We start from the raw sequence: 23761 nt of genomic DNA, 5'->3' as shown, positions 1-23761 counted from the left end.
GGAGGCATTTAGAATGAAGTTTCCCAGAACTAGATTAGAGGCACGCAATAAGGCTGATGTTAAAATCTTTCTTCACATTTCTTTACTTAACCATCCATTTTTTAAAAAATAAAAACTTGACAACAGTTAACTGCACGATTTAGATTTTTCATTGAAGCATTTACCCCGGTCTTACCTCACTGAGCTCAATGGAACCTATTCCTGAGTAGACAAGTACAGGATTTCACTGCAAGATTTATACATAACAAAACAAAGTACTTGCTACTTTCTAGATTAAAAAAAAAAAAAAACAAGAAGTCTGGAATAGAATGAGGGAAAGCTATAGATGTAAAGCAAACTGTTAAAAACGGAGCAGGGGGTTTGCTCACAAGAATACATGACTAGGCATAGATTACCCAGATACAAGGAAGAGAAGAGAAGAAGAGAAGAGAAGAGAAGAGAAGAGAAGAGAAGAGAAGAGGGAATTCTAGCAGATGCAGCTTCCCTGCAAACTCCACCTGCTGAAATTCTGTCTTCTGCACAACGGCAAAAGATGCAGGAGCACTCTCCAGTTTCACATCTGCCCACCTTTGTCTTGATATGGGATTCTTAATCTACAGTTTGTCTCTGCATTCATATTTTCAGGGCCATAAAGTATACTGCTCTCCTCTTTGAATTTCTTTTGATTAATCATGAAAATCTAACACATTGGTATTTGTTTTTATATGCTTAATTTGAATCTGTTTATTATTGTGTGTGTTTGTTTAAAATAACTGTTTCTGGACAGTGCATGTTCTTACCTTTGAACTTGTTGTCACCCTTTTCAGGAACCACAAGTTCTGCTGGCATTGTGGTTTGTTGCTTTCAAATCAAATATTATGGATTTGACTTGGTGGTGAAACAAATTATCTTTCAAAAATTTAAATGTAGGGGGTATTGTTGAGCTTTTCATAACAGTATTGCGTGGCTTTAAAATTTTGGGGGAAAAGTTCCACTGAAACCTTTATACTAAATTATGAACAGAAATCTTGCCCTAACTAATTTTATTATACAGTGCCTCCCTTTTTTGCAGGCTTAAAAATGAAAGGATTGTTTTTATATGACACCTTAATTACCAAGTTGTAAAAGATGAGCAAGATCTCATTAACTCTGTCACCTCAATAAAACTTGTCATTTAACCTGCTATGAAGTTCCTGGAATTTCAGCTGCTTAAAGTATACTTTGTATTGTATCTTTTATGTAGGTAATGGGGGAGGTGAAAAGCAGAGTATTGTAATGAATAAGCAGAATCAATAATAGCTCATACTCTGCTGTTCTGGCAATGGGAGGTGTTGAAGCCCTGGAGGCACATAAAAGCAAGCTGTGTCCGAAGATCTGTTAATTTATAGGACCTATAGCTCATTGTGAGAAAATAAGAGTCAGAGCTGAAGGCTAAAGGAAGTGATGAAATCTATGGTGTGTCAAACTGGACCAGTTCAATTTTTTTTTGGATGAATGTAGTTTCACAATAGATATGTTGCAGATCAGCTTTCTTCCTTCTCCCTGCAAAATTAAAGAATACTAGATGGTGAGAGGCTATTTTTGCCCTATTAAACTATCACATTTTCTTTTTTAGGAGCACTGTGTTATGTGTGGAGTCATTTAAGGGGGACCCATGTGAGAATAGATTGAGAGATACACTGGTGATTTGAGTTTAATTTGTGTTGTCACAACATACATATTGGCAGGTAGTACAAACACAAAATAGAAAGATACATCCTCCAGGATAGAAAAACATCCCCAGTATGATAATGTATTCACAAATAGATACTCTGCCTTCTTTGCTATCATGCATCACAAAATTCTTAGCTAAAGTTGTGGCTAGGTTCCTTTTCTTCCTATGGTAAGCCTCTTGGCGAGTCTGTGAACCACATACATATACCTTCTACACCACTAGCAGAAAGGGCTGTGGCTGACGTGTGATGTTCCACAGAGCCGCAGCTAGAAAATGACCTCACAAGATTAGATGCCCTAAAGCGGTGATAAGGTCACAATTTCCCTTTTTCACCTTCCATTTCAGGCTTAGTTCCTTGGGCAGAATTACCATAGAAGCCCACCCTCAGCTGCTGCAGACTACCATAGCTCCTCATTGGTAGCCTTGTCACCTCTGGAGTGCTCACAACTCCATCCCCAAAAATGCCCTTCAGCATCTTTGAATAGACTGAAAAATGCTCAGTAAGCTATTATGGTAAGAGGTGATGTCCCTTTGATTACACAGAACCTGTCTTCAATTCCAAATCAGCTGTGTGGTTTAGCATTTTAATGTTTGTTGCTGCTGCAGCACTTAAAAGGAATAATATTAAGAACTTCATGGATGCATTGGCATGGGAAAAGAGCCAGAAGAAGGTCTAACTGCTAAACTGGTGGCTGACAATTAGACCTTAAATAAGTCAACCTCCTGAGACCATAGCTTTGAACTACTTTCAGATAATCTTATACACAGAGTTCTTTGAAAGACCTCTTTGCGTTAGGAATCCATTTACAGATACAGTGTCATGTAACATGATCTATCCTGTCTCTAAACAAGCACAAGAGTTTTATTCCCAGTTTCAGTGGCAGTATAGTTGCATCTGGTTTAAAACAGCTACACAAATTCTGATTCACAGGGAAGACTGCTAGCTGGTTTATGGACTTCTTTATGCACAATTCCCAAATTCAGTTCACATGCAGTATTCTCAGAGCTACTATCCCTAAGAGAAATCTCTGCGGAAAATCTGCACCTGTTTGAGTGGTGCATGCCAGCATGAAATATGGTCTGCTTGTGTGGCGAAGCACAAGGGAAAAGTTAGCCACTTAACTACTCTAAAATACAATTGCATTCTTATGATGGTAAGACTCAAATGACCAGGGAGACTTAGATCAAAGTTTAGTCCTGATTTAAAGTCACCAGACAATGTTTTGAAGTAAACGCATTGTCTAAAGTTTCCTGAAAAGTTAATCCTATTGGAGAAGTAATAAAATACCAGGATATACCTTGTGAAAAGAGAAGGGTTAAGGTGTGTTTTCTTTTTTTAAAAAAAAAATCAGGTAGTTGTCTTGAATAGTTGTTTGCAAGATCAGGAATTAAGCTGGTGTGCAGATTAAAACTAGTAATAAATCGCTGTTGTTAAAACAGGTACAATATGTATCTCTCTGACATTGGTTCCATTAGGTTGGCTGTCCAAGTATGATTTTATTTCCTGACATCATATTCAGTCAAGTGGCAGTTATGGCTTTGTCAGATTAATCATCTTTAATTAAAGCCATGGTGTTGACTGCATGGAAGGTCAGTGTCTCTTTTCTTCATTCATGGAGTTCTGACTAGGCATTCACACAAATATCTGAACTGGTCAGTGCTGGATACAGACAGCAGGAATCCTGAATCCATAACAGGTAGAAAAAAGTGTTATAGTGTTGTGGAATTCTGGCTATGTCAATGATGAGTACCTTCATGCAGTATATTTCTGCATATGAATACCAATCCTTTCATGCTATAATGGTTTGGGGCCAATTGCATATTTACAAAAAGTTGTGTGTAAAATGAGGAAGCAGTTACAAGGGGAAGGGCCAGTATTATGGAAGAAGTGTAACACCAGATCTGTACTCTTTGTGTAAAAGTTGTAAGAGGGCAAAAGTTACAAGAAAAGTTTCAAAAGTTACATTCATTGTTCTTTGGCTAAGACTAAGAGTATTCTTACCAGTAAAGTATATACAAGACTGAAGGTGTATATGTTTCCCAAGTTGCTACTTTTCTAGTCTACACAGTTTGATTTATAAGGCATTTACAAAATAGCAATTTCATCCCTGTGTATTTCGGTGTATGCATCTGTGTGTCCGTCCATGTTTAAGTTCTCTGAATCCAGAGATAGGGCGTCAGCTGCAAATGTCACAAAGAGCAAATAGAGCCACCTTGGTCATAAGCAAAATTCTAAAATCCATATTAGTGCAATGCATATGTGCAGTGGTACCTTGGCTCACGAACTTAATCCATTCCAGGACTCTGGTTGTGACACAAATTGGTCATGAGCCAAGTTAAATTTCCCCATAAGGTTCAATGTAAATAAGGTTAATCTGTTCTGTAACCATTTTTTAAATCAGAAAAATGTGAAGCAAGGTGACAACAACAAAGATCACGGCCATCTCCCCACCCCAAGCACAAGCGGGGTCATCTCCCCCCCCCCCAGCACGACCAAGATCGCACCCATCATCCCTGTTGGCACCCATCATACCAGCGCACTGGGGGGGGGGATGGGCATGATTGCGGGTGCACTGGGGAAGGAAGAGACGGGCGCAAACAGCGCACTGGGGGAGGGAGAGATGGGCACGATCTCGACCATCTCCCCCTGCCCCCAGCACGATTGCGGCCATCTCCCCACTCAGGTGGGGTAGGGAGATGTCCACGATCGTGCTGGTTGGTGGGGGGAGATGGTCAAGATTATGCCCATCTTTCCCGCAGGAGCGCGCCTCTGAACAGGCACACCTTCCCTGCATGAACGGAACTGTGATTGTGGCCAACTCCCCACTCGGGGCGGGGGGGGGGAGATGGCTGTGATCTTGGTTGCCACCCAAAGCGGTGTTCGCGACCCAAGTCAATTTTTTTCAGAAATTTTTGTTCGTGACCTGATTTGTTTGTGAACCAAGGCATTCATGAGCCAAGGTACCACTGTATTAGGCTAACCTTATGATCACAGCAGATCTCCTTGAGCAAAGAGTTATTAAAAGCAGGGTGAGAAGAATGGTCAACAGGAGAAGATAAGCTGAGTTGCTGATAAAGTCAAGGTCAGCATCATGCAGACACCATGACTTGAAGGTTAACTCAGCGTTTTCTCCTTATCAAAACCCACCCTGCTTTTTCTCAAATCTTGCCTAAACGAGATCTGGAGATAACAAAAGCTTGCATATTTTTGTGATCTCTTGGTTGGCATAATAAAGGCATTGCACTAAAATGGATTGTGCAGTTTTAAACGATTTCCTTTTCACTATGTTCAAAGCCTAGCATATATGGATGTTTTGTAGGACAAATCTCCTTTCAACATCGATGCCTGAAACTGAATGAATTTGCTAAAATATTTATAATCATTTGAATAATTCTTTACTCTTGCCTTCATTGTGCTGAATGTAAGTTCTGAGGACATATAAATGCTGTCATTTTGTACAGCTGAGGTCCATAGTTCCTATGTTTTGATGCACAGCTTGCTTGATGCTTCACTTCTAAATGAACTGTGAAAGAATATTGCAAGGGATTTGAAGAACAGGCATTGAAGACAGTTTTAATTCTTATACCTCTTATACTGATTTGAAATGGAGCCCTTGCCACTTCAAGAGTAAAACAATGTTTTATCTAGACCTGCACATTTCCCCAACATTTTCATGTTTATATGCTGCCCTTTGGGGTTTTGGGTTATTAAAAGTTGCTTGAGGTTTTGGAAAGGATTCATTATGCTTCTAACTTGGTTGGTATCCTTGCACAAAAGAACATGTTCCCTTTTCCTGTTTGTTTAATGAGTGGGATGCTTTATTCTTATGGGATCTTAAAATTGAGCAAACAGATAAACATGGCATGGAAATCATCCTTGTATAATTTAAGAGATGCTATATAAGATGGTAAGAGCTGTACAGGCTGTGCTGCCCAAGTAGGGCTGGGTTCTCAAGCTGGGCTCTCAGTTAATTACAGTCTGAACTGTAAATCTACAGAAAATGCAGCTAAACTAAAGCACTTTAAACAATACATTTTAAACAATACAGTTTCCCATGTAGATGCAGGTAACTAGTTCAAGATCTTTCATCTTATGAATTTCCTCAAAGCATGTGCAATAATATAGGGACACATATGCCTGGGGGGGGTTGCCTCTGATATGTCATAAAATTATATTTAAATGTGATTTTAATAGTAATATTTTAAATGCTGTTCTAATATGTATATGTAAACCATTTTGCAATTGTTTTCATTCATGGTGGTATTACAATTAAATAATTAGTACCAGCTGTCTTGTCAGACTGAAAAGAGGTGGCGTGGTTCAGCAAAAGAGGCTTGTTTACACTCATGAGTTCTGAGGTTGGAAGTAGATAAATGCTTACTATTTCTGTTAAGCACTCCTGTTTAGTATGAGTAAATAGACTTTTACTGCTCCCATAGGAGAACTTCAGCCATATGGAAAGCAGATTATCTATCAGCACAGCCCTGTGCAGTGAGACTGGCATTACCAGGCATATCTACAGTCACTCAGAAATGTGTGAAACTGTGTGGGAAGTACTGGTTGGTGTTGCCCTAAGCAGAGTGAGGACTGTGACAATGTGTCTGCTCACGATGCTTGATCATGCTGGGAGTCTGGCCATGTGGAAGGAATCCACACTGTGCAATCATTCCAGGTTAGAATTGCTCCAGTTTCCAGATGGATCATTGGTGTGGGAAGGAACGTCAGCATGGACGTCTCCCACATGACCACACCCTTCCATTGTAACCAAATTACATTCGTAGAAGCCATGCGACAGCAGCTCCTACTTCATTTAAAGCAGAAATATACTACCCTGACCAAGAGCCACATCAACTATCTGCTGGGGAGCAGGAAAGACTGCACATGTCCGTTCAGAAAAAAGTCATATGCAAGCCATAGACAACACACATACTCCTCGCTCAAATCCACATCCTGTCCAAAAGCATTTCAGAACTGTGGCACTTGTTTTGAGTGGCTAAAACCAACACTACTCTCAGAAAGTTCAGTTACCAAACCAGCCAACCAGGCAAGAGTCTTGGGGAAAAAAGACTTTGGAACCAATCTTATGGATCCTGCCCATGTGAGGAAGCAGGCAGAAACCTTCAAACACAACTTACTAGGATACTCCAGGAAATGAGGCCTCTGTGGTGGCAACATTTCTTTTTCCCCTGGGATCACCAGGCATGAAAAGAGAACATCGGTAAGACCTCCACTTTCTGCACAGACTTTTCCTATCTGACTTTTTCTTATAGTGATTATGTAAGCAGTAGTCACCTTCTTTCACCCAGTGTTAGCTCTCTAGAAATGAAGGCATTTATTCTGTACATAGAGGTCTGTGGACAGAATGTGATCAGTTAGCAGTGCAAACATGGAATCCCTAACCTCCTCTTGCATTCAGAATATACGTCCAACCTTTCTCAGCCAAAAAAAGCATGATATGTTTCCCACAAATGTTTCAGACTAACACAGACTGGCACAATTAATGGTGCTCTAAGGGGAACTTCCATGGCAAACAGAATCCATCTGCCATGTCTTTCCCTTGCCTGCTACAGCCAAAGCAGCACATGATAAATTACTAAATATTTTATATGTTTATTTGCTAGTAAAAAGTGACTTCAACATTTGAATTCTTTTGTCTTGCATCCAAAGGACTCATACAATAACTGCATTGACCACTATGGCACACTGGTATTTTCTGGTATTGTTAACTTTGGGCACAATCCTATGGATGTTTAGCTGGGGCAAGGCCCTGCAGGCAAGCTGACTGGTGTATGCTGAGAACTGTCAGGGTTTAAGAAAAAGGAATCTAAGCATGCATAGGACTGCATCTTTCTTCTATTAATCCAAAAAGTGCTGTGAGTGAGCAACTTCATACATACTGTAATGGAGCACCAGTTGATAGAAGCCAGGTTTAAATCCTTTCTTGTCATGAAGGACTTAAACAATCATAGAAGAATCATATATAGTGACTTTGCCTCCAGTTAAAGCTTATGTGGTCACATTTATTCTCACCACATTATGAACAGGATTAAGAATATCAAAGTTCCTTGAGTTTGAAAATAACTGACTCAAACTGTTTCCCCACTGCTCCTATTGTTTGATCTTACTAAAAATCGAGTTTCCTTTCTTGACATTCTTATTCCATTCATAATTAAAATCAAGATGTTTTAGAGGCAAGAACTTGCACTGGAACTTGCCCTGGAAATAAATATGATGAAACTGATGCTATCATGCTTTGAGCACCTGAAAAGAAGGAGAGACTCAGTGGTGAAGACAACAATGTTTGGAAAAGATGAAGCAAAAGAATAGATGGATCATTCCCATAAAGGAAGTCACAGTCTTGAGTTTACAGGAGTTAAGCAGGGACATTTTGGAGGGCAAAATTCCTAGGGTTACCATGTGCAAACAACCAAAAACATTCAGTTTCTTAACATACTCCAAAGCCATGCTTAGACGTATTTCTTCACCTTGTTTTTAAACCTTTGATTTCTTCATTATTGCTTCCCATTAACTATAATGAAGAAATCAATAAATAGCTACAACTTTTTAATGTGTTTTTAAAATTTGATTATTAAATCCACAGACAGAGTAGCCTGGTAAATGTTACGCAAACAGGTATAAAGAATGTTTGTGCTTGGTGTCTTTAAATATGGAGTGGGGTGGGGGTAAAAGCAAAAATCTCTTATCTATAACTTTCTTCCCCCTAGCAGAATTAGATTTCATTTGCAGGCAGAATTGTTCCTTCTATAGGAATGCAATTTGCCTAATTTAGATACCATATTTTTCGCTCTGTAAGACGCGCCTGACCATAAGACGCACCTAGTTTTTAGAGGAGGGATCCATGGAAAACTTCCTGATAATCACAGGCACATTCCCCATCACTTCCCCATGGGCTTCATTAAAAGACGGGTTGCCATTTGAAAACACACACCGACCTGTGATTAACAGCTCTCACCTGCACCGGAGGAGGGGGGGGGGGTGGAGCAGGGCGCGCCGAGCATGTGCCGGTCAGGTGTGGTGCAGCTGGGCCGGCAGCATGCCGGCAGTGGTCTTCTGGGTGGAGCGACAGTGGCAGGTCTTCCCAGGCGGTGGGGGTGAGCAGTCTGTCTCTCCATGTGGCCGGCAGGTTAAAGCCCGCGGCTCCTCCTCCTCCGCGGCAGGTCTTCCTGGGCGGTGGGGGTGAGCAGTCCGTCTCTCCGTGCGGCCAGCGGATTAAAGCCCACGGCTCCTCCTCCTCCGCACTGCTCCCCCTGAGCGGCACAGCTCTCACCTGCACCGGAGGGGGTTGGAGCAGCGCGTGCCGAGCGCGTGCCGGCCAGGTGGTGCCACGTGGTGCAGGCGGGCCGGCAGCTTCCCGGGCGTCAGGCACACACACATTTGCTCTATAAGACGCACAGACATTTCCCCTTACTTTTGACGGGGGGGGGGGGAGTGTGTCTTATAGAGCGAAAAATACGATAATAAGTGCAAGTATTTTTATGCAAGTGGATTAGTTAAAGTCTGGATTATTTTAAAATTACTTTTAACCATTCCCTGGTTGGAAGCAAGAGTTGCCACAAAAGAGCTCACTTTTAATTTTTGAAAAATTTTTGATTTTAAAGAGATCTTCAGCTTGGAGTAAGTTCAAAAGTGTACTGAACTTAAACTGAAATTTGGCCTCTCCCTGGAGCATACCCAAACACCAGGATATGATTGCTGTGAATAAGTCATCTTGTGGTCCAAATCCCTGAAGAGGGATGCTTCAGCATGAAAGTCCTCTGAAGTTGGATACGCACCTTCAGAATGGACCTTCAAAGTTTGTGTTGATGGGGCTTGCACTCATCAAAGATTTCTATGACCCCTTCACTTTGAATTCAACTATCTCTAATTTTCCCATTTTAAACATTCAGTTCAGTGTATTTACAGCACACTGGGTTGACTTTGGGGCAGTCAGTTGGCTTGGGAGCTAAGCCAGGAAGGATTGGTGTTGTCTCCCACTCCAGCGTAAGCTCTTTTCTATTGAAAAAATTCTGCAGATGCTATTGGGAAGATTTCATGGCTTTCATGATTCCTTGATGAGAGTATGACATTCAGATGACTGGGTGGGAGGCAGAGAGAAAATCAACTTTCCTAAACACTACTATGTAGGATGTTTGTAACTTTTCCCAAACAGTGGGGATGGAGGAAGCAGGTGGCAGGGTATTTTAAATCTTTAAGCTGCTGCTAAGTTTTACATTAGTTTTTATTTTGGTGTTATACTGTAGTTTTACACTTTTCTGCTTTACTGGGTTGCATTTCATTCTGTTAATTGCTGCAAACTGTCCAGTGAGTGTAGGCGATTAGTATAGAAATATACTATATAAATACAGAAATGAAGAGACAGATGGACGAGCCACTGTTCAGTTTGCTGGTGTGTGCATTTGCCTCTTCTACTGCAAAGTCAGGTTTTCAGTTTGGCTGAAGAATAAACTGTGAATCTTCTTTTTATATTAGGTCAGTTATCACCTTAAGCTAACTTCTCAAATAATAGTTTGGCCTTTGTTACTTCCTCAACCATCTGCAAGAATTTGGACATGAGTTTTGATATTAATGTATTAGTGTCAGTACTAACCCATAAATGGCCAATCAGAATCTGCAAATGAACAGTTTGTATCCAGAAACACATTAACACCACAGTACTATTTAATTGGCTTTATCTAATATTATGAGGTGTGCTGTTCCTTTTACTTCTTCACAAGTTTCTCAAAGTTGGCTCACATCTTTGTGCCCGATGCATGGTTTGATGAAGTCCATGTTTAATGATGAAATGTAATTTAGCATTGCAATCTTCACAGTAGTGCTCATAATTTCAAACAAATGCATTTTTAATCACTTGTCTCCCTGACAACTATGTCATACCTTTGTACAGAATAATATGTAACGTTAATACAGTGCTGTTTCCTAATCCACTAATTAGAATGAATGCAACAGCTTCTCCTGCCTCCATAGTTTAAGGAATCCCTACAGCCTGATCTCTTCCAATCTGATTTACTTAAGCTTATTTTCCAGGTCATCGGTTCAATTTCTACCAGACTGGCAAGGTGTGGTATATCCAGCAGGAAGAGCACTGGTTTTCTCTATGCCTTCCAGTTTTGTATCCATTCTTTTTAGTGCTTTGGGATTCTTGTCTCATTCATTATCTTGATACTTGCAAAACTAATTCCACAACCCTCCCCCTTTCCACATACTTGAAAGTGTGACTGGCCAACATTCATCTCATGCTGAATGAATTGAATGTCAACATTCAATTCATGCTGAACTTTCCCTGGCAGAATTATAGAGCTCTTTGTAAAAAAAATGGAGCAATTTTACTAGCAACAGTTATTAGCTTGTAAAGATAACTCATCTCAGATCAATTTAGTAAATAGCAAAATTATATTCATGAGAATGTAAGCAATGTCTTGTTGGATGTGGCCAAGGTCCATCTTTGCTAATATTTTGCTTCCATTTAGTAGCCACCCAGATGTTTTGAGTCTATCTCAAGCTAGGCATGAAGGAGAGTTTTCCTCAGTTATGCAGCACTAAAATGCATGTGTTCATTATGCCACCTGATGCTGGGGAGAAGGCAAAGTTAGATGAACAAATAGCACTTCTGTTCCATCACTTTAACTGGAGGATGAGCCACTAAGAAGGACTGGAATCTCCAAATGCAGCATGTTTCACTCTAACAATGAATGGCAGCCAGTTATATGTCAGAAACTAAACATTCCCCATTATAATCCCTGGTTATAGGTTTTTTTGAGAGGCAATGCTTTGCCTCTTCCCATTCCACAATTCTGCAAACCACAGCCTTCTGCTTCGTCCCATTTGTGCTTAAGGGGCTACTTAAAAATAGCACTGGATTCCATTTCTTGATGATATTTTGTATGATGTTACATGTTACTTCTTAGGTTACTTTTTTATATGAAGCTTATGTACATTGGCCATTCTTTTACCTAAGATTGTGACCTGCATGGCTAGCTCTCTTTTTCGAAATGAATTTAATTTAGTTATGGTGGATAGCCAGTTCTGTGAAGAGATGGGATGTGTGTCAAAGAACTCAGCTGATAAGTTCAGCAAGACCTCTTCCTCTCATCTAAAAATAATAACCAGATAATAACAAAAGCACATGTAAAGAGATGCAACCTTGGAGAATGTAAGGAGCAATAGTTTGCCAATGCTTCAAGATGTCTTACTAAACAATATGTTTCTGTTCTCTATTTCCTGTAAAAGTTTGTATGCTGATTTGCCCTGTGTGTGCTTATGGATGTGTAGGGTTTTTTATAACTGTGGAATAACACTATATTGAAAGGGGAGGATTTACCATTCAAGAAACTACAGAAGTGTGATGTTGCCAGTCATATCATCTTCTTATTTCACATGGCAATGAGTGAGGTTGAGATGGGTGGCTTAAGGCCATGGGATAAGATTGTGACTGAAGTGAAATATGAATCCTTAATCGCAGAGTTTACAGCTTTCACAGGCAGTGCACCTTACCTGCTCTCTTCAAACTAGCAGAATAATGTTGCAACCAGGATATAGACTAAGAATAAAGTTGAGTGTGCATTATCTTAGAATAACAGATACATTTTTCATATGGAACTGCTTCTTGGTTGTAGATTAACTAAAGAAGCCAAGCATATTGGCAAATATTTGGTACCTGGGAAATACATTTTAATTGTCCATTGTGCAAGATCTCCTATAAGATGTAAATTGGAGGGGGGGGGGGGAGTCCTCTAGATGTTTTGGCCTACTGGAGAGTCACACATGTGTCACCACCACTATTGAAGGAGAAGCTAGCTATCCTGCCACTGGCACACTTTGAAATCTTCCCTTATGGAGGATGTGGTTCTAGCGCTCTGGGGTGGATGGTTTAACTTGGAGGTCTCCCTTTCTCCCCTTGCTATTCCTCTCTCTGTCTGGTGATTCTTTGGATGCCTCCTCTCTCTTTCACCTTTCATGTCTTCTCTCTCTCCGTCTCTCTTTCTGATGATGGTGATTTTCTGCAGTAATTTTTTTAAAATTAATGGCAGTTCATTTGGGTTGTTTGTAACTCAGATTTCATAACTCAAGTCTGTCTGTACATATATTAATAGCCTAACTGACAGAAACAAAAACCCTAAAATACAACAGTATTTTAAAAGTTTAAAATAGAATGGAATAGAGAAAAGTAGACCATAAGGTTACCTAAAATGCATATTACAGGTTAAAAAAGGAATGCCTGAGAGTCCTAAAGGATCTCACTGTGGATAAATAATAAATGAAACAGTAAGAGGTAAGGATATTTCCTTTTAGAAGTAGAAGCTGTGATCAAATGAAGAAAATAAAAAAGAATCTGCAAATATTTCCCTCCAAGATTGTTCTGGCTTGTAGCTAAAGGGGTGTTACTCTGCAGCTATAACCATTTTGGAATTGAGCTATTTTTTAAAATGCTGCAGGTCAGTGTTAGACTAGTGCCAGTTATCAGTGCACAGGAGCTGAACAAAGTATTTGGCATCTGACTACCAGATGCCAGTATGTAGGCAGAAGCTGTATGCATAGAAAAGAAAAATCACCAGACACACATCCAGTCAGAGCAGGCAAGATTCACTGTAGTTGGTGGAATTTCTAGGGAACATCAACAACCGGCAGAAAGAAAGGCATAAGAGTTGAGATCTCTCTAGTCTGTGCAGCAAAGATGACTTGGAAATGCAGAAGGTGTATTTAATTATGATTTGGAGATGATTTATTATCTGGTTTAATAATAAACCAGATTTTCTGGATCTTTCACAGAAAAGTTGCAGCTGTGCAAATTTACTTACATGTATTTTCATTAACCTCAGTGAGATGTGTATATTCCTTCAGAACTGTCTAGGAATGTAGCTTCCAGATGATCTCCAGATTTCTAGTTGCTGTATTCAGGTGGTTAGCCAGAAGACAAGCAGTGCACTAACTTTTGCACTGTGTTACTTCCTTACACTTACAATACAGCCTCTAAGAACAATCATCCCAATATACTGGAGGCATAATCACCTCATAACTAAGAGTAAGATTATGTATATTTTGTAATTGGCGTGACTACAACTTCAGATCCATCATAATAGAAGGATAACAGTGAGAAATTACAAGATAAATGCTTTGAGTTCTTAAAGTAAGCAAAGAAAGCAGAAGAGTTTGCTGACAGCATTATTTCAGTAAAAGTCTCTTTGCTTTGTAATGGTTTGATTGGTGCTGCTGATTCAGTGGCAAATATAGGAAGCGATAACTCATCTCTTTCTTATCAGGAAAGAGTCTTACAGTTAAACAATATTTTCTTCCAGGTGAGGACTTAGAGTGCTTTGTTTTCTTCCTGTCAATTTAGTCATTTATAGAGTTTCCCTCTATAAAAATTTTATGACAAGAGGAAAGTTCTACAAGCCCATTGATTGTGTGAGTTCGGAAAGGAAAGGTTAGTTTTGGGGTCTTCTCATTTCATCCCCAAAAGAGGGAGGTTGAACCCCTTTCAGCCTGAGGAACACATTCAATTTCGGAGATCTTAGGAGCTGCACTATAGGTATGGGTGGAGTGAAAGACAAAATGAGTGAGCCAAAAATACCAGTGTTGATTAGCTTAAAGCTCCAGTGCCGGAACTAAGTTTGAGGAGGAACATTTTTCAACTTTTTATAATGGAGGGGAGGGAGAGAGGTAATGTACAAAAGTCAGGAAACCACCAAGTGACCAGAAATAGTTGGATGCAAAGGAGACATGGCTCTCTGGGAAACCTCAGAGGGCTGCCGTTGTGAGCCTGAGTAGGCTAAGTTGGCCCTCAGCACTCTTGCCCCAAAACAAGGACTTACTCATGGAGACACCTCCCAAGAGTGTCACTATTCAACGAATGGTAAGACATTGTGAGTACTATTGGTGGAAATGCTCTGCAGTCTCCAGCCATCTCTTCATGCTTTTGTGTCTTCTAACCCATTTTCTTTAGTAGGAACATGGTGATACTAACTGCTACAAGTGATGAAATGCCCATAATTATGTTTAATGAAGAGTAAATAAATTCATGTTCTTGGACAGTAGTTATAAACCAATACATCTTTTGCGCCTTATTATACTTTTATTATCCACGTACTTTAACAACTGCTGGTTTATACCTCCTAATTGCAGTTAGGTGTACAGTTCTTATTTTAAAATAAGTACACTTATTTAAACGAAATGATCTGCTCACTTTCCTGGGTTAATAGTGCAATCCTATACATCTGTACTCAGAAGCAAATCCCACTGAGACCACCCTTGTCAGTGTGTACAGGACTGCAAGATAACGTGCACTGGATCACAAAGGATGCAATCCTGTGGCTGCTAATATCCTGTTTACCCAGCCATAGAAGTGACTCAAGTCTCAGCTCTGTCCTTGTACTGCAGCAAGAACCATGAGGGCAGAAGCGTGACCATGGAGCCAGTGCTTGGTAGGCATTCAAAGGACAGGGAAAGGAGTAGTGAGACTCCACCCGGATCCAAACTTTCCTGGTAGCACGTCACCCATAAAATGGGCATACCCACTAGCATTTGTAGGTGAAAAGAGAAGACGTTTTTATGTTTTTATCACCCTTGCTGTAGCACCTTCACTTTTATTGTTGCTCATAACCACATTGTTGAAGGTACTTGTCCACCTATGGTACGCACTGTATTAATTTCATTTCATTCGTTGTATTTCTATACTTCCCAATAGCCACAGCTCTCTGGACAGTCTACAAAAATTAAAACCTTGTAAAAGCAATATACATGCAAACCTATAAATATGCAACAGAGTTCACAACCCAACCAAAAAGCATAGGTGCTCTTCATGGGCTGCTTGCTATTAGCAAACATGGCTTGTTAGCACAACTGGGTTCAGGCAACACAACCACCCATAGGTTCAATGACAGCTCACACATTTCCCATCCTCAAGTGTTGCCTGAACCCAAGCACAATATCAACAGTAATGTTCAAATCAGCATGAGTGTGAGCCTTTTTGTCCTCACTAGGGAACTTATCGCAGTGAGCTTCCAAGGATTGCAATACAAGATTCACAAGGGAAGGGGAAAACAACTCCTGAATCATTCATAAAAACTCAGCTTGGCTATTACCCAAGGAAGCAAAGGCGGTATTAACAGAGAAATGGAAAATAAAACTGCTAGTATCATTTCTTTTAAACTGAACAAAGCTGATGGTTCCATAGTTAGAATATTATAAACAGTCTTGACGCATCCTCCCAAAAAGAATACTGCAGAAAGTAACAATTAAAATTAGCAGGGTTCAGGCAAGTCCCCTGTTAGGTAATGCATTTGAGGCATAGCTTAGAAAAATGCCTAATTTTTAATTAATTGGGTTTGATCCAGACTTAGGGCAGTATTCAGTGGGGCAAGTTCAAGTTCCACTGACCTTCCCTGTTCCAGAGTGGGGCACTTCCATTTATTTCCAGATGCTCCTGAAAGTGCTAAATGTTGGTTATATAACTGATGAAGCTCCCTTGTAGATTAGAGTAAGCGGGGATGCATTGGAATCAATCGGGGGGCAGGATGCTATTAGATATTACTTCATAGTCAGACTTAAATTCATACTTAACTATAGAGAGCCAATGTAGTGTAGTTGTTAAGAGTGTGAAACCAGAGCTCAGGAGATCTGGGTTCTAGTCCCTGCTTAGCCATGGAGCCAACTGGGTGACTTTGGGCCAGTCACAGACTCTCAACCCAGCCTACCTCACAGGATTATTGTTCTGGGGATAATATTTAGAGCAGGAGGAGAATGATGTCAGCCACTTTAAGTTCATTGTATGAAAAAAGCAGAATATAAATCTTATGGATAGTTAGATGGATAGATCTAACTACAATCCCACTGATTTTCATTGGGTCTGCCCTAAACTAATTAAGGAAAGTTTACCAACACATAACATAATTTATAAATTTGAAATTAAATGTTTTAAGGCTAAAACATGTGGGAACATAAACATTTTAATAAGTTATCCCTCAAATTCAAAAGTAATGACAGTCAGTGGTATAGCTTGCAAATACAGGTGCTCATCATGGAAATCCCCATAGTCTTGCCCTGAAGGACCCTCCAAAAATGCAGGCAGCTGTGTTATCCATATCCATAATAGCTCTAGCAGTTTTCAGCTCCATTAGGTAAAGCTCAATGGTCTAAATTGCCCATTCAAGACTAAGGTACCCCCAAATAGTTTGCATTATAAGAGGTAACAATGTATTGTTGGGGACATTTATCCCTCCCACCCCGCCTTCCCTCCCACCCCACTACTGTGTGTGTTGCACCTTAAGCTCAGAGGGAGCAAGGAATTCTGTGGGTGGGGATGGCAGTGGGCAGTGTCCTAGCAAATCCAAAGGAAGGTGCTGCATCCCTGGGAAGGTGCTGCATCCCTGCAAGGCCTGTCTCTGCCACACCACCAGTGGCAGTGATTTAAAAGAGAACGGTGCCCGGGAAACAAGGACAGTGAGGACGTATTACTTTGTAGCCTGGCAATGCTTCTTTTTGATCTCTAAATTTCATGGTGAACTTACATGGCTCCCCCTCTGCAATTTGACAACTTAGGTGATTTCTTTCCATTGGCAGTGCACACTGCAGAACACTCTGTAGTTCTGAGCCACTCATATATAATCTTTGTCATCCTGCATCCACCTTTTCTTCTTTACTTTGTCCTTTGTGGGTCACACTCAGCAGTAGCCACTCATCTTCCTGAACTGCCCCAAGCCAGCACTCGGTTCCACCAAAGACTAAATGACTCACGGTATTTGTAAACCTGGCACTGCTTTCAGGGTGTGTCTCCTTACAACTTATTTATAAGGGTTCTTTGCTATATTTATGGCTTGAGCATGGTTACTTGCAGTCAGATGAACTGGCCAGTTCTGTTTAAAGTTACAACTATGCCAATGCAGGCTTAGTCCAGCATTGTCAGGGATATCTCAGCTCTAAATCGGGCTTTTTGGAGAGGGAACCATGCCACTTATTCCTGAAAGATGACAAAACAATATCCACTTGAGGCCTGGTTTTCCCAGACAGTGGTTGATCAGTATCATTTCGGTACCTATGCAGGGTACCATTTCAGAGTACAGATTTCTGTAGATTTCTGTAGATTTCTACAGACTGAAATGATGCAGTACAGAAGTGACCATCTTAGTGACATCTGTGTAGGTATTGGTTCCTTGAAGCTGTCTGTTGAAAGCTTCTCCTTCCCTTTTCCAAGAGGAATAAGCTATTTGTGGTTTGGCTAGCAAGACTCCTGGTTTTCTGTTCCACAACTTTATGAAGCTGAATGACTCAATGACTGCAGAGGCTGCTTAATACAGGCACAGTCTCCACAGTGTACTGTCTTTTCATAGTAAAAACCTGCATTGTTCTTGTCTACCTGAGGGACAAAAGACAGGAAGCAGCCATGACATGGGAGAAGGGGAGAGGACAGGCTAACTCTCCTATCTGTCAAAACGCCACTTGATGCTTAGAAGATATGTGACCCATCAAACATAGTTGCTGCTTGTTTGGGTTCCTTAATTCAAGGAACTTACCAGTGTGCAAATTTAAACAGCTGTTTCAATCCGTAGTTGCTGCTGGATCTGCCCCACCCTCTGCTATGGCGCAAATCATTAGTTATCATTGGTCAAATTATTTAATAGGATACATGATTAGATTTGATCTGAGATAAGAGTGCAAGAATGGCAAGAGTTATTCGACCCAATGCTCCCAATATTCCATTCTTAATATATTGCACAAGGGAAACACATGATTGAGTATTGGAAAAAATATATTAAGAAATGAAGGGTGTCATGTTGAGGACATGCAAGTCAGGAAGCTCAACAGGAAGTTCATTGTCTCTCTTAAGCAAGAATAGAACAGACCAGGAAACACTTGACTCCACCCAGATGCAGCTAGGTTTGTTGTCACCTACAGTATGTGAGACCATGCATAAGAATTCTTGTCATAGTGCCATCAGTGCAGCAGCCGTGTGTGTGCACACACAGCAATCGAACCAAAATTCAGTGCTCCACAGTAGTTTCCCACTACTCTGGGAAATTACTTTTAGGTGGCTCTGCATTTGTAAAGAATCTGGCTTTGTATCCTGTTTCCTGCTAAATATTTCTATCCATTATTATATGGAGGTATGCCTATCTTGTTACAGAAACTGTGGATTCAGTCCAAGGAAATCTTGGAATACTTGAACCCTGCTGGCCGTAATTTACAATGCCCTTACAGTTAAGATAAACAGGCTGTCTCTAATGCTGCCCTTGCATTGCTGCTCATTCTATTCTGCCTACGCAACTGACCACTCGTACTTCCTAAAGCAACCATGTAAACAAGTCAAAATGCTTGCTTCAGAACAAAACAGGTCAGCATTGCTTCCTTTTGTGAGCTTGCTGAGCTGACCTATCCTGAGACTTAATGTTTTGGCTCATTTCTGGCTTTAAGAACTTCTGGCTTCCTGCTGCATGTGTACTGGATCCCAGTAACATAAAGGGAGCATTATGGCCAATCAATGCCCATACTCCCCTTAACCACTTTGCCTAATATTTTTTGGGTTGCACCCATTGTATTCTTTACCATTTTGTTTTACATGAAAAAAGGGCTGGAAAAAATCAAAAATGCCTTGTCATCCAGAAACCTAAACCATATTTGTCTGTATTTCTATCTAGGGTAGTACTGGGAAAGGGGGTGTTGGGGGGATGAATGCCTTGGATAGCAATTTCCAGCACGTGGAACCATTTTTAAATTAGGTCCACCAAACTATAAGGATCGATGCAGAATGAAAAATTCTGCAGGTATCTGTATTTTGCTTTTCTCTGTGAAAAAGAATAATTATAGAGTCCTTTCAGTATGTACCACTCCTGTAGGGAGGAAACAGAGCCCCGTGATGTCAAGCTGGCTACGTACATGACCAGGAATGTCTTCGGAAAGTGCTGGCTCATGGCCTTTGAAATGGAGATAAGCAATGCTCCCTACTGCCGTTTCAGCTAGTGGAATAAAATCCGCAGGGACTCATTTCCTCTCTTTTTTGGTAGGTAGTTCCCTATAGGTTACATGAATCTCTCCAAATTACCTTCTTGAATTCTTCCTTTGGTCACCTTTTCAAGAACATCTTACTCAGCCGCCTTTGCTCCAGTTGGAGCTATAAGATTTACGTGTTCATGTACTGTAAAGAGCTGGTGCTGGGATCAGCAGCAAGCCATCTTGGAAGGTGGACTCTGACCAGTCCATGGGTTTGATGTTAGTGTAAAACTGGCATTGAACACAAATATGTGAAGGTATTCCAGAAGGTTATGGAGATGTTATGGAAAATGTTTGTCTGGTCTCATGCTGAAATGCTGCTGTTGGGTTGTAGACCTACATAGAGTAGATTATCGACATGAATGGAACCTTAGTTAGGGTAAGACTGGCTACAAGCCAGTACTTTGGGAACCTAAGGAAAGCTACCTGGGAATCTATAGAAAGGGCATCTAACCAAATGTCTAGATCCCAACCAAATGGCCAGTCAGATGCTCCGAGGGGTTCTCAGGCAGTGTGTGAAGGTGATGGTGTTGCACTGTTGTTTGTCCCTGGCATCTGGCACAGAAAAGTGTGCTTGTGGAAACCATATTTCCATTTAGCTATTATGGCTAAAAACAGTTGATAGGCAAATGTATGTATGATAGATGTAATACTTTCCAAAGCACTTGTCATATGTCAGTATAAATGCCAGTACTGGTAGCAAAAATAGCAAATGGTATCAATAATATTGCTGAAAAATTATAATGCACTAAACCTGTGACAGTAGCCAAAATATCAATATGAGGTTTCTGAATTCCTTTTTCAAATCTATTTTTTTTGCTTGATAGGCTTTTAGAGTTAATTGAGTATGGCCTAGAGAGACAGAGACTGGCTGTATTATTTTTAATAATATTTACAACCTATTAATGTGTTTCTTGAAAGCAAGCAAGGCAGAGAATTATCACTGGGTAGCTGCCATAAATGATTAATACAGAGTAAAGTAACACTACTTAACAAGCTTACTAAATGCTTCAAAGTGATGGTAAGCTTTACAGCAAAATTATTAAATTGCCATACTGAATTTTGTGCTGCTGGTAAATGGAGGGATCATAGGATAGCCAGTCTGTCTGCTTGAGAACCCTGTTTTGGAGGACAAAAAATAGCTATAGTTCTGCAAAGCAGCACACATTTGGTTTTCCTTGCATCTGTCTGGCTGGAATGTGAGTAGCAGTATCTCATTATATTCTGTTGCAGACAAAACCTGAAACAGCCAAGTGGAGCAACAAAATGCAGGATTTTTGGTAGGAAGGGGCTGGTTTCTTCAAAGTAACTAGAAGCACCAGCCCCAGGTTCTGGTGGTTCCTTGGGTAGGACACCTCCCTGCGCCACTTTCTTCATTCTCTTTCATTCTACCTTCACTCTGACACTGTTACCAGCTTCTGTTCCTTTGCATCTGTTTTCTTAGCACTGCCACCATTTGCCTGACACTGAGAGAAAGCAAGTGAGCAAGTAGGCAGTAGCATTCTTCTCACCATCAGAACAGGAGACTGATTAATAGGAAGGTGGTGGTGGTTGTTATTTAAAGCATTCTTATCCCATCCTTTACAGGAGTCTCAGGACAGTGATACAGAACAAAACAAAGAGGCAGCACACAATGAAGTATAACCCTAATAAAACCCAGTATTAAAATCACAATTAAATCTTAAAATGCAGGGAAAATAAAAAGGTTTTAGTCTGGCGCACCTCTCTGGGAAGCAGATTTCAAAGCCAGGGCTCCACCACAGAAAAGACCCTTCCCTAGGTAGCCACTCTTTGGATCTTCTTCAGAGAGGGCTCCCAAAGAAGGACCTCAGACCCGGATCTTAAGGGGCAGGCAGGTGTTTAAAGAAGACCCTAGCACCTAAGCCCTAAACAATTTAGGGCTTTATACGTCATCATTAAAACTTTAAATTGGACCTGGACGTAAACTTGTAGCCAGTGCAGATGTGAGCATACCTACCAGTCCCTGTCAAAAACCTGGCTGCTCTGTTCTGGACTGGTTGAAGTATCTGGACTGTCTTCAAGGGCAGCCCCACGTAGAGCACATTACAATAGTCCAATTGAGAAAAGGGTCACTGTTGCCAGGCTCTGGTCATCCATGTTGATGGACCAAATGAAGCTGGTGGAAAGCTTTCCTCCCCTCAGCGATCACCTGGAACTCCAAGGATAATGCTGGGTCAAGAAGCACTCCCAGACTACATATCCTGTCCTGTAGGGGGAATGCAGCCCCGTCCAGAACAGGGCAAAAACCACTTACCTGGAAAGCTGAGCCACCCACCAACAGGACCGCTGTACCTGGTTGCAGAACCTATTTGCGCTACTTGGATGCTGCACTGTTAAATGACCATCCCCCCTCCCCCCGGGGTGTGTAAAAATAAAGAAACATCCAGCAGCACAGCAGTGATGGTGGGTGCTGGACCCTCTCTGATTCTTGCCCCTGGTGCTTGGGTAGGATCACAAATAATAGCAGTGGGAGGACCCTTCATACCCATCTGATCACATTTCCTGCCTTGTCAGTGCACCATTGTGTAGGACTAATCCATTAGTAATGTATTATTTTAAATGTCAGGTATATTTAGTAGGGGCAGCAGTAAGAGAAATCTCTGGGGATCTTTCTTCTCAGAGAGGTAGGGTTTTTCATACTTGAATGAAATATCTAGGAAATCTTAAGAAACTAATTAAGTGCCTTTCTTTTTTTGGAACTTGACTGTGCAGGTTTTCTTTGTTTGACTGTGTGTTACTGGCAGTGGCAGAACATTTCTCCCTCTATCCAAATGATACTCTTGTTCATTCAGTGCAAAGATATAGGAAGATATGGGGTGAATTTATCCTGTAATGAATTATGGCCAATTAAGTGGAAATATGCACAAGATTTAAAGATATAGCAATGTGTTTACATATATATCTCACAGTCATGTGTTCTTCATAGCTTAGGCGCAAAACATTAACTTTAGATTGCTAGTTGTTGAATCAAGTGGAAATAAAAGTCCTGTGGAGGGCACTATAAAATTAACTGTAGTGATATGAAGATGGCACTGGATTTTTTCTGCCCATCTAAAGCAATCCCCAATCCAGTGCCCTTTAGAAGTGTTACACTGGAACTCCCATTATTCCTAGCCATCAGAGCCATCAACCAAATAGGAATAATAATAATATGTATTTTACAAAGTTCTTACAATGAAATCACATATGTGTGTGTATGTATTTACTATATTTCTATACCATCCAATATCTGAAGTTTTTTCTAGCTGGTTCACAAATCACAAAGTGAAAGGATAAAAGATATGTCAGATCTCTTAAAACAGAGATATTAAGCACACTGAGTACTTGAAGGACTATATAGGCTTAGTTATCAACAATGTGCTCTAATGAAATTGATGGCTCATTGAATATCTTTTCTGTGATAACCTAACCCGAAGAGAGCACCAGTTGCTTTCCCATGCAAGCGAGCCAGTGAGTAACTGCAATCCTGATTGGCTCCTGGATTCCACTGTCAGATAAGCACTACAATGTCAGCAGTTTTAGGTCTCTAACATTCCAAAATAGCAGGGTTGTCGATTCCAAAATCTGAGTAGCAAACTGGAAATAAACTTCTGGCTACTCTCTCAGGAAGCTGTGTTTGTCACTGGGCACGGACACCAAACAGAACCAAACCCCTTGGATACAAAATAAAGTATAGGGCTGGGAAAGCTCCTGGTTCTGAAAAACTGGGTTGATACTGTTAAAGGAGGCATAATAATTACATATTTTTTCCAGGCTGGCCACTGGGTCCAAGGAAAATGAAAGCAATCAAGGTCAGTTTATTGCGTAAATAGGCAACGGCTTCTTTAAATGGTCTGCAAATGGATTTTTCTTCATATTGCAAATGTGTGGAAACTGAAGAGGGAGCAAAGTTGTTGTGAGTTTCCTGCCTCTGTACTTTTCTAGTTTCTCTTACTGCAGACAAACCCATTGGGTGCTGAAAATAGCTCAAATGCTCCTAGAACAGTAGCAGCAGCCAGCAGCTGAAATTCTTTCGTGTTCTTATCGCCTTCTCTTCCCTTCTCAAT

At 40.7% G+C, this 23761-nt stretch overlaps 1 protein-coding gene and 1 long non-coding RNA gene across 48 annotated transcripts in view; one reads left to right on the top strand and one right to left on the bottom strand.

Annotated features, from left to right (window-relative positions):
* The window catches only part of SORBS2 (sorbin and SH3 domain containing 2), a 205143-nt gene that overhangs the window by 10403 nt on the left and 170979 nt on the right, over nucleotides 1–23761 (top strand). The window lies entirely within an intron of this gene.
* Nucleotides 788–23758, bottom strand: LOC123036101. The gene is made up of 3 exons (XR_006417095.1): nucleotides 18597–23758; nucleotides 4796–4800; nucleotides 788–798 (listed from the first exon to the last, which is right to left on the bottom strand). It is a non-coding gene; the product is annotated as an uncharacterized LOC123036101 (long non-coding RNA).

This window comes from Varanus komodoensis, unplaced genomic scaffold (genome assembly GCF_004798865.1).
Source record: "Varanus komodoensis strain SLA01 unplaced genomic scaffold, ASM479886v1 scaffold8, whole genome shotgun sequence".
NCBI classification, from domain to species: domain Eukaryota; kingdom Metazoa; phylum Chordata; class Lepidosauria; order Squamata; family Varanidae; genus Varanus; species Varanus komodoensis.
Note: the sequence above shows the minus strand (reverse complement) of the source record. Positions and strands in the feature narration are given on the sequence as shown.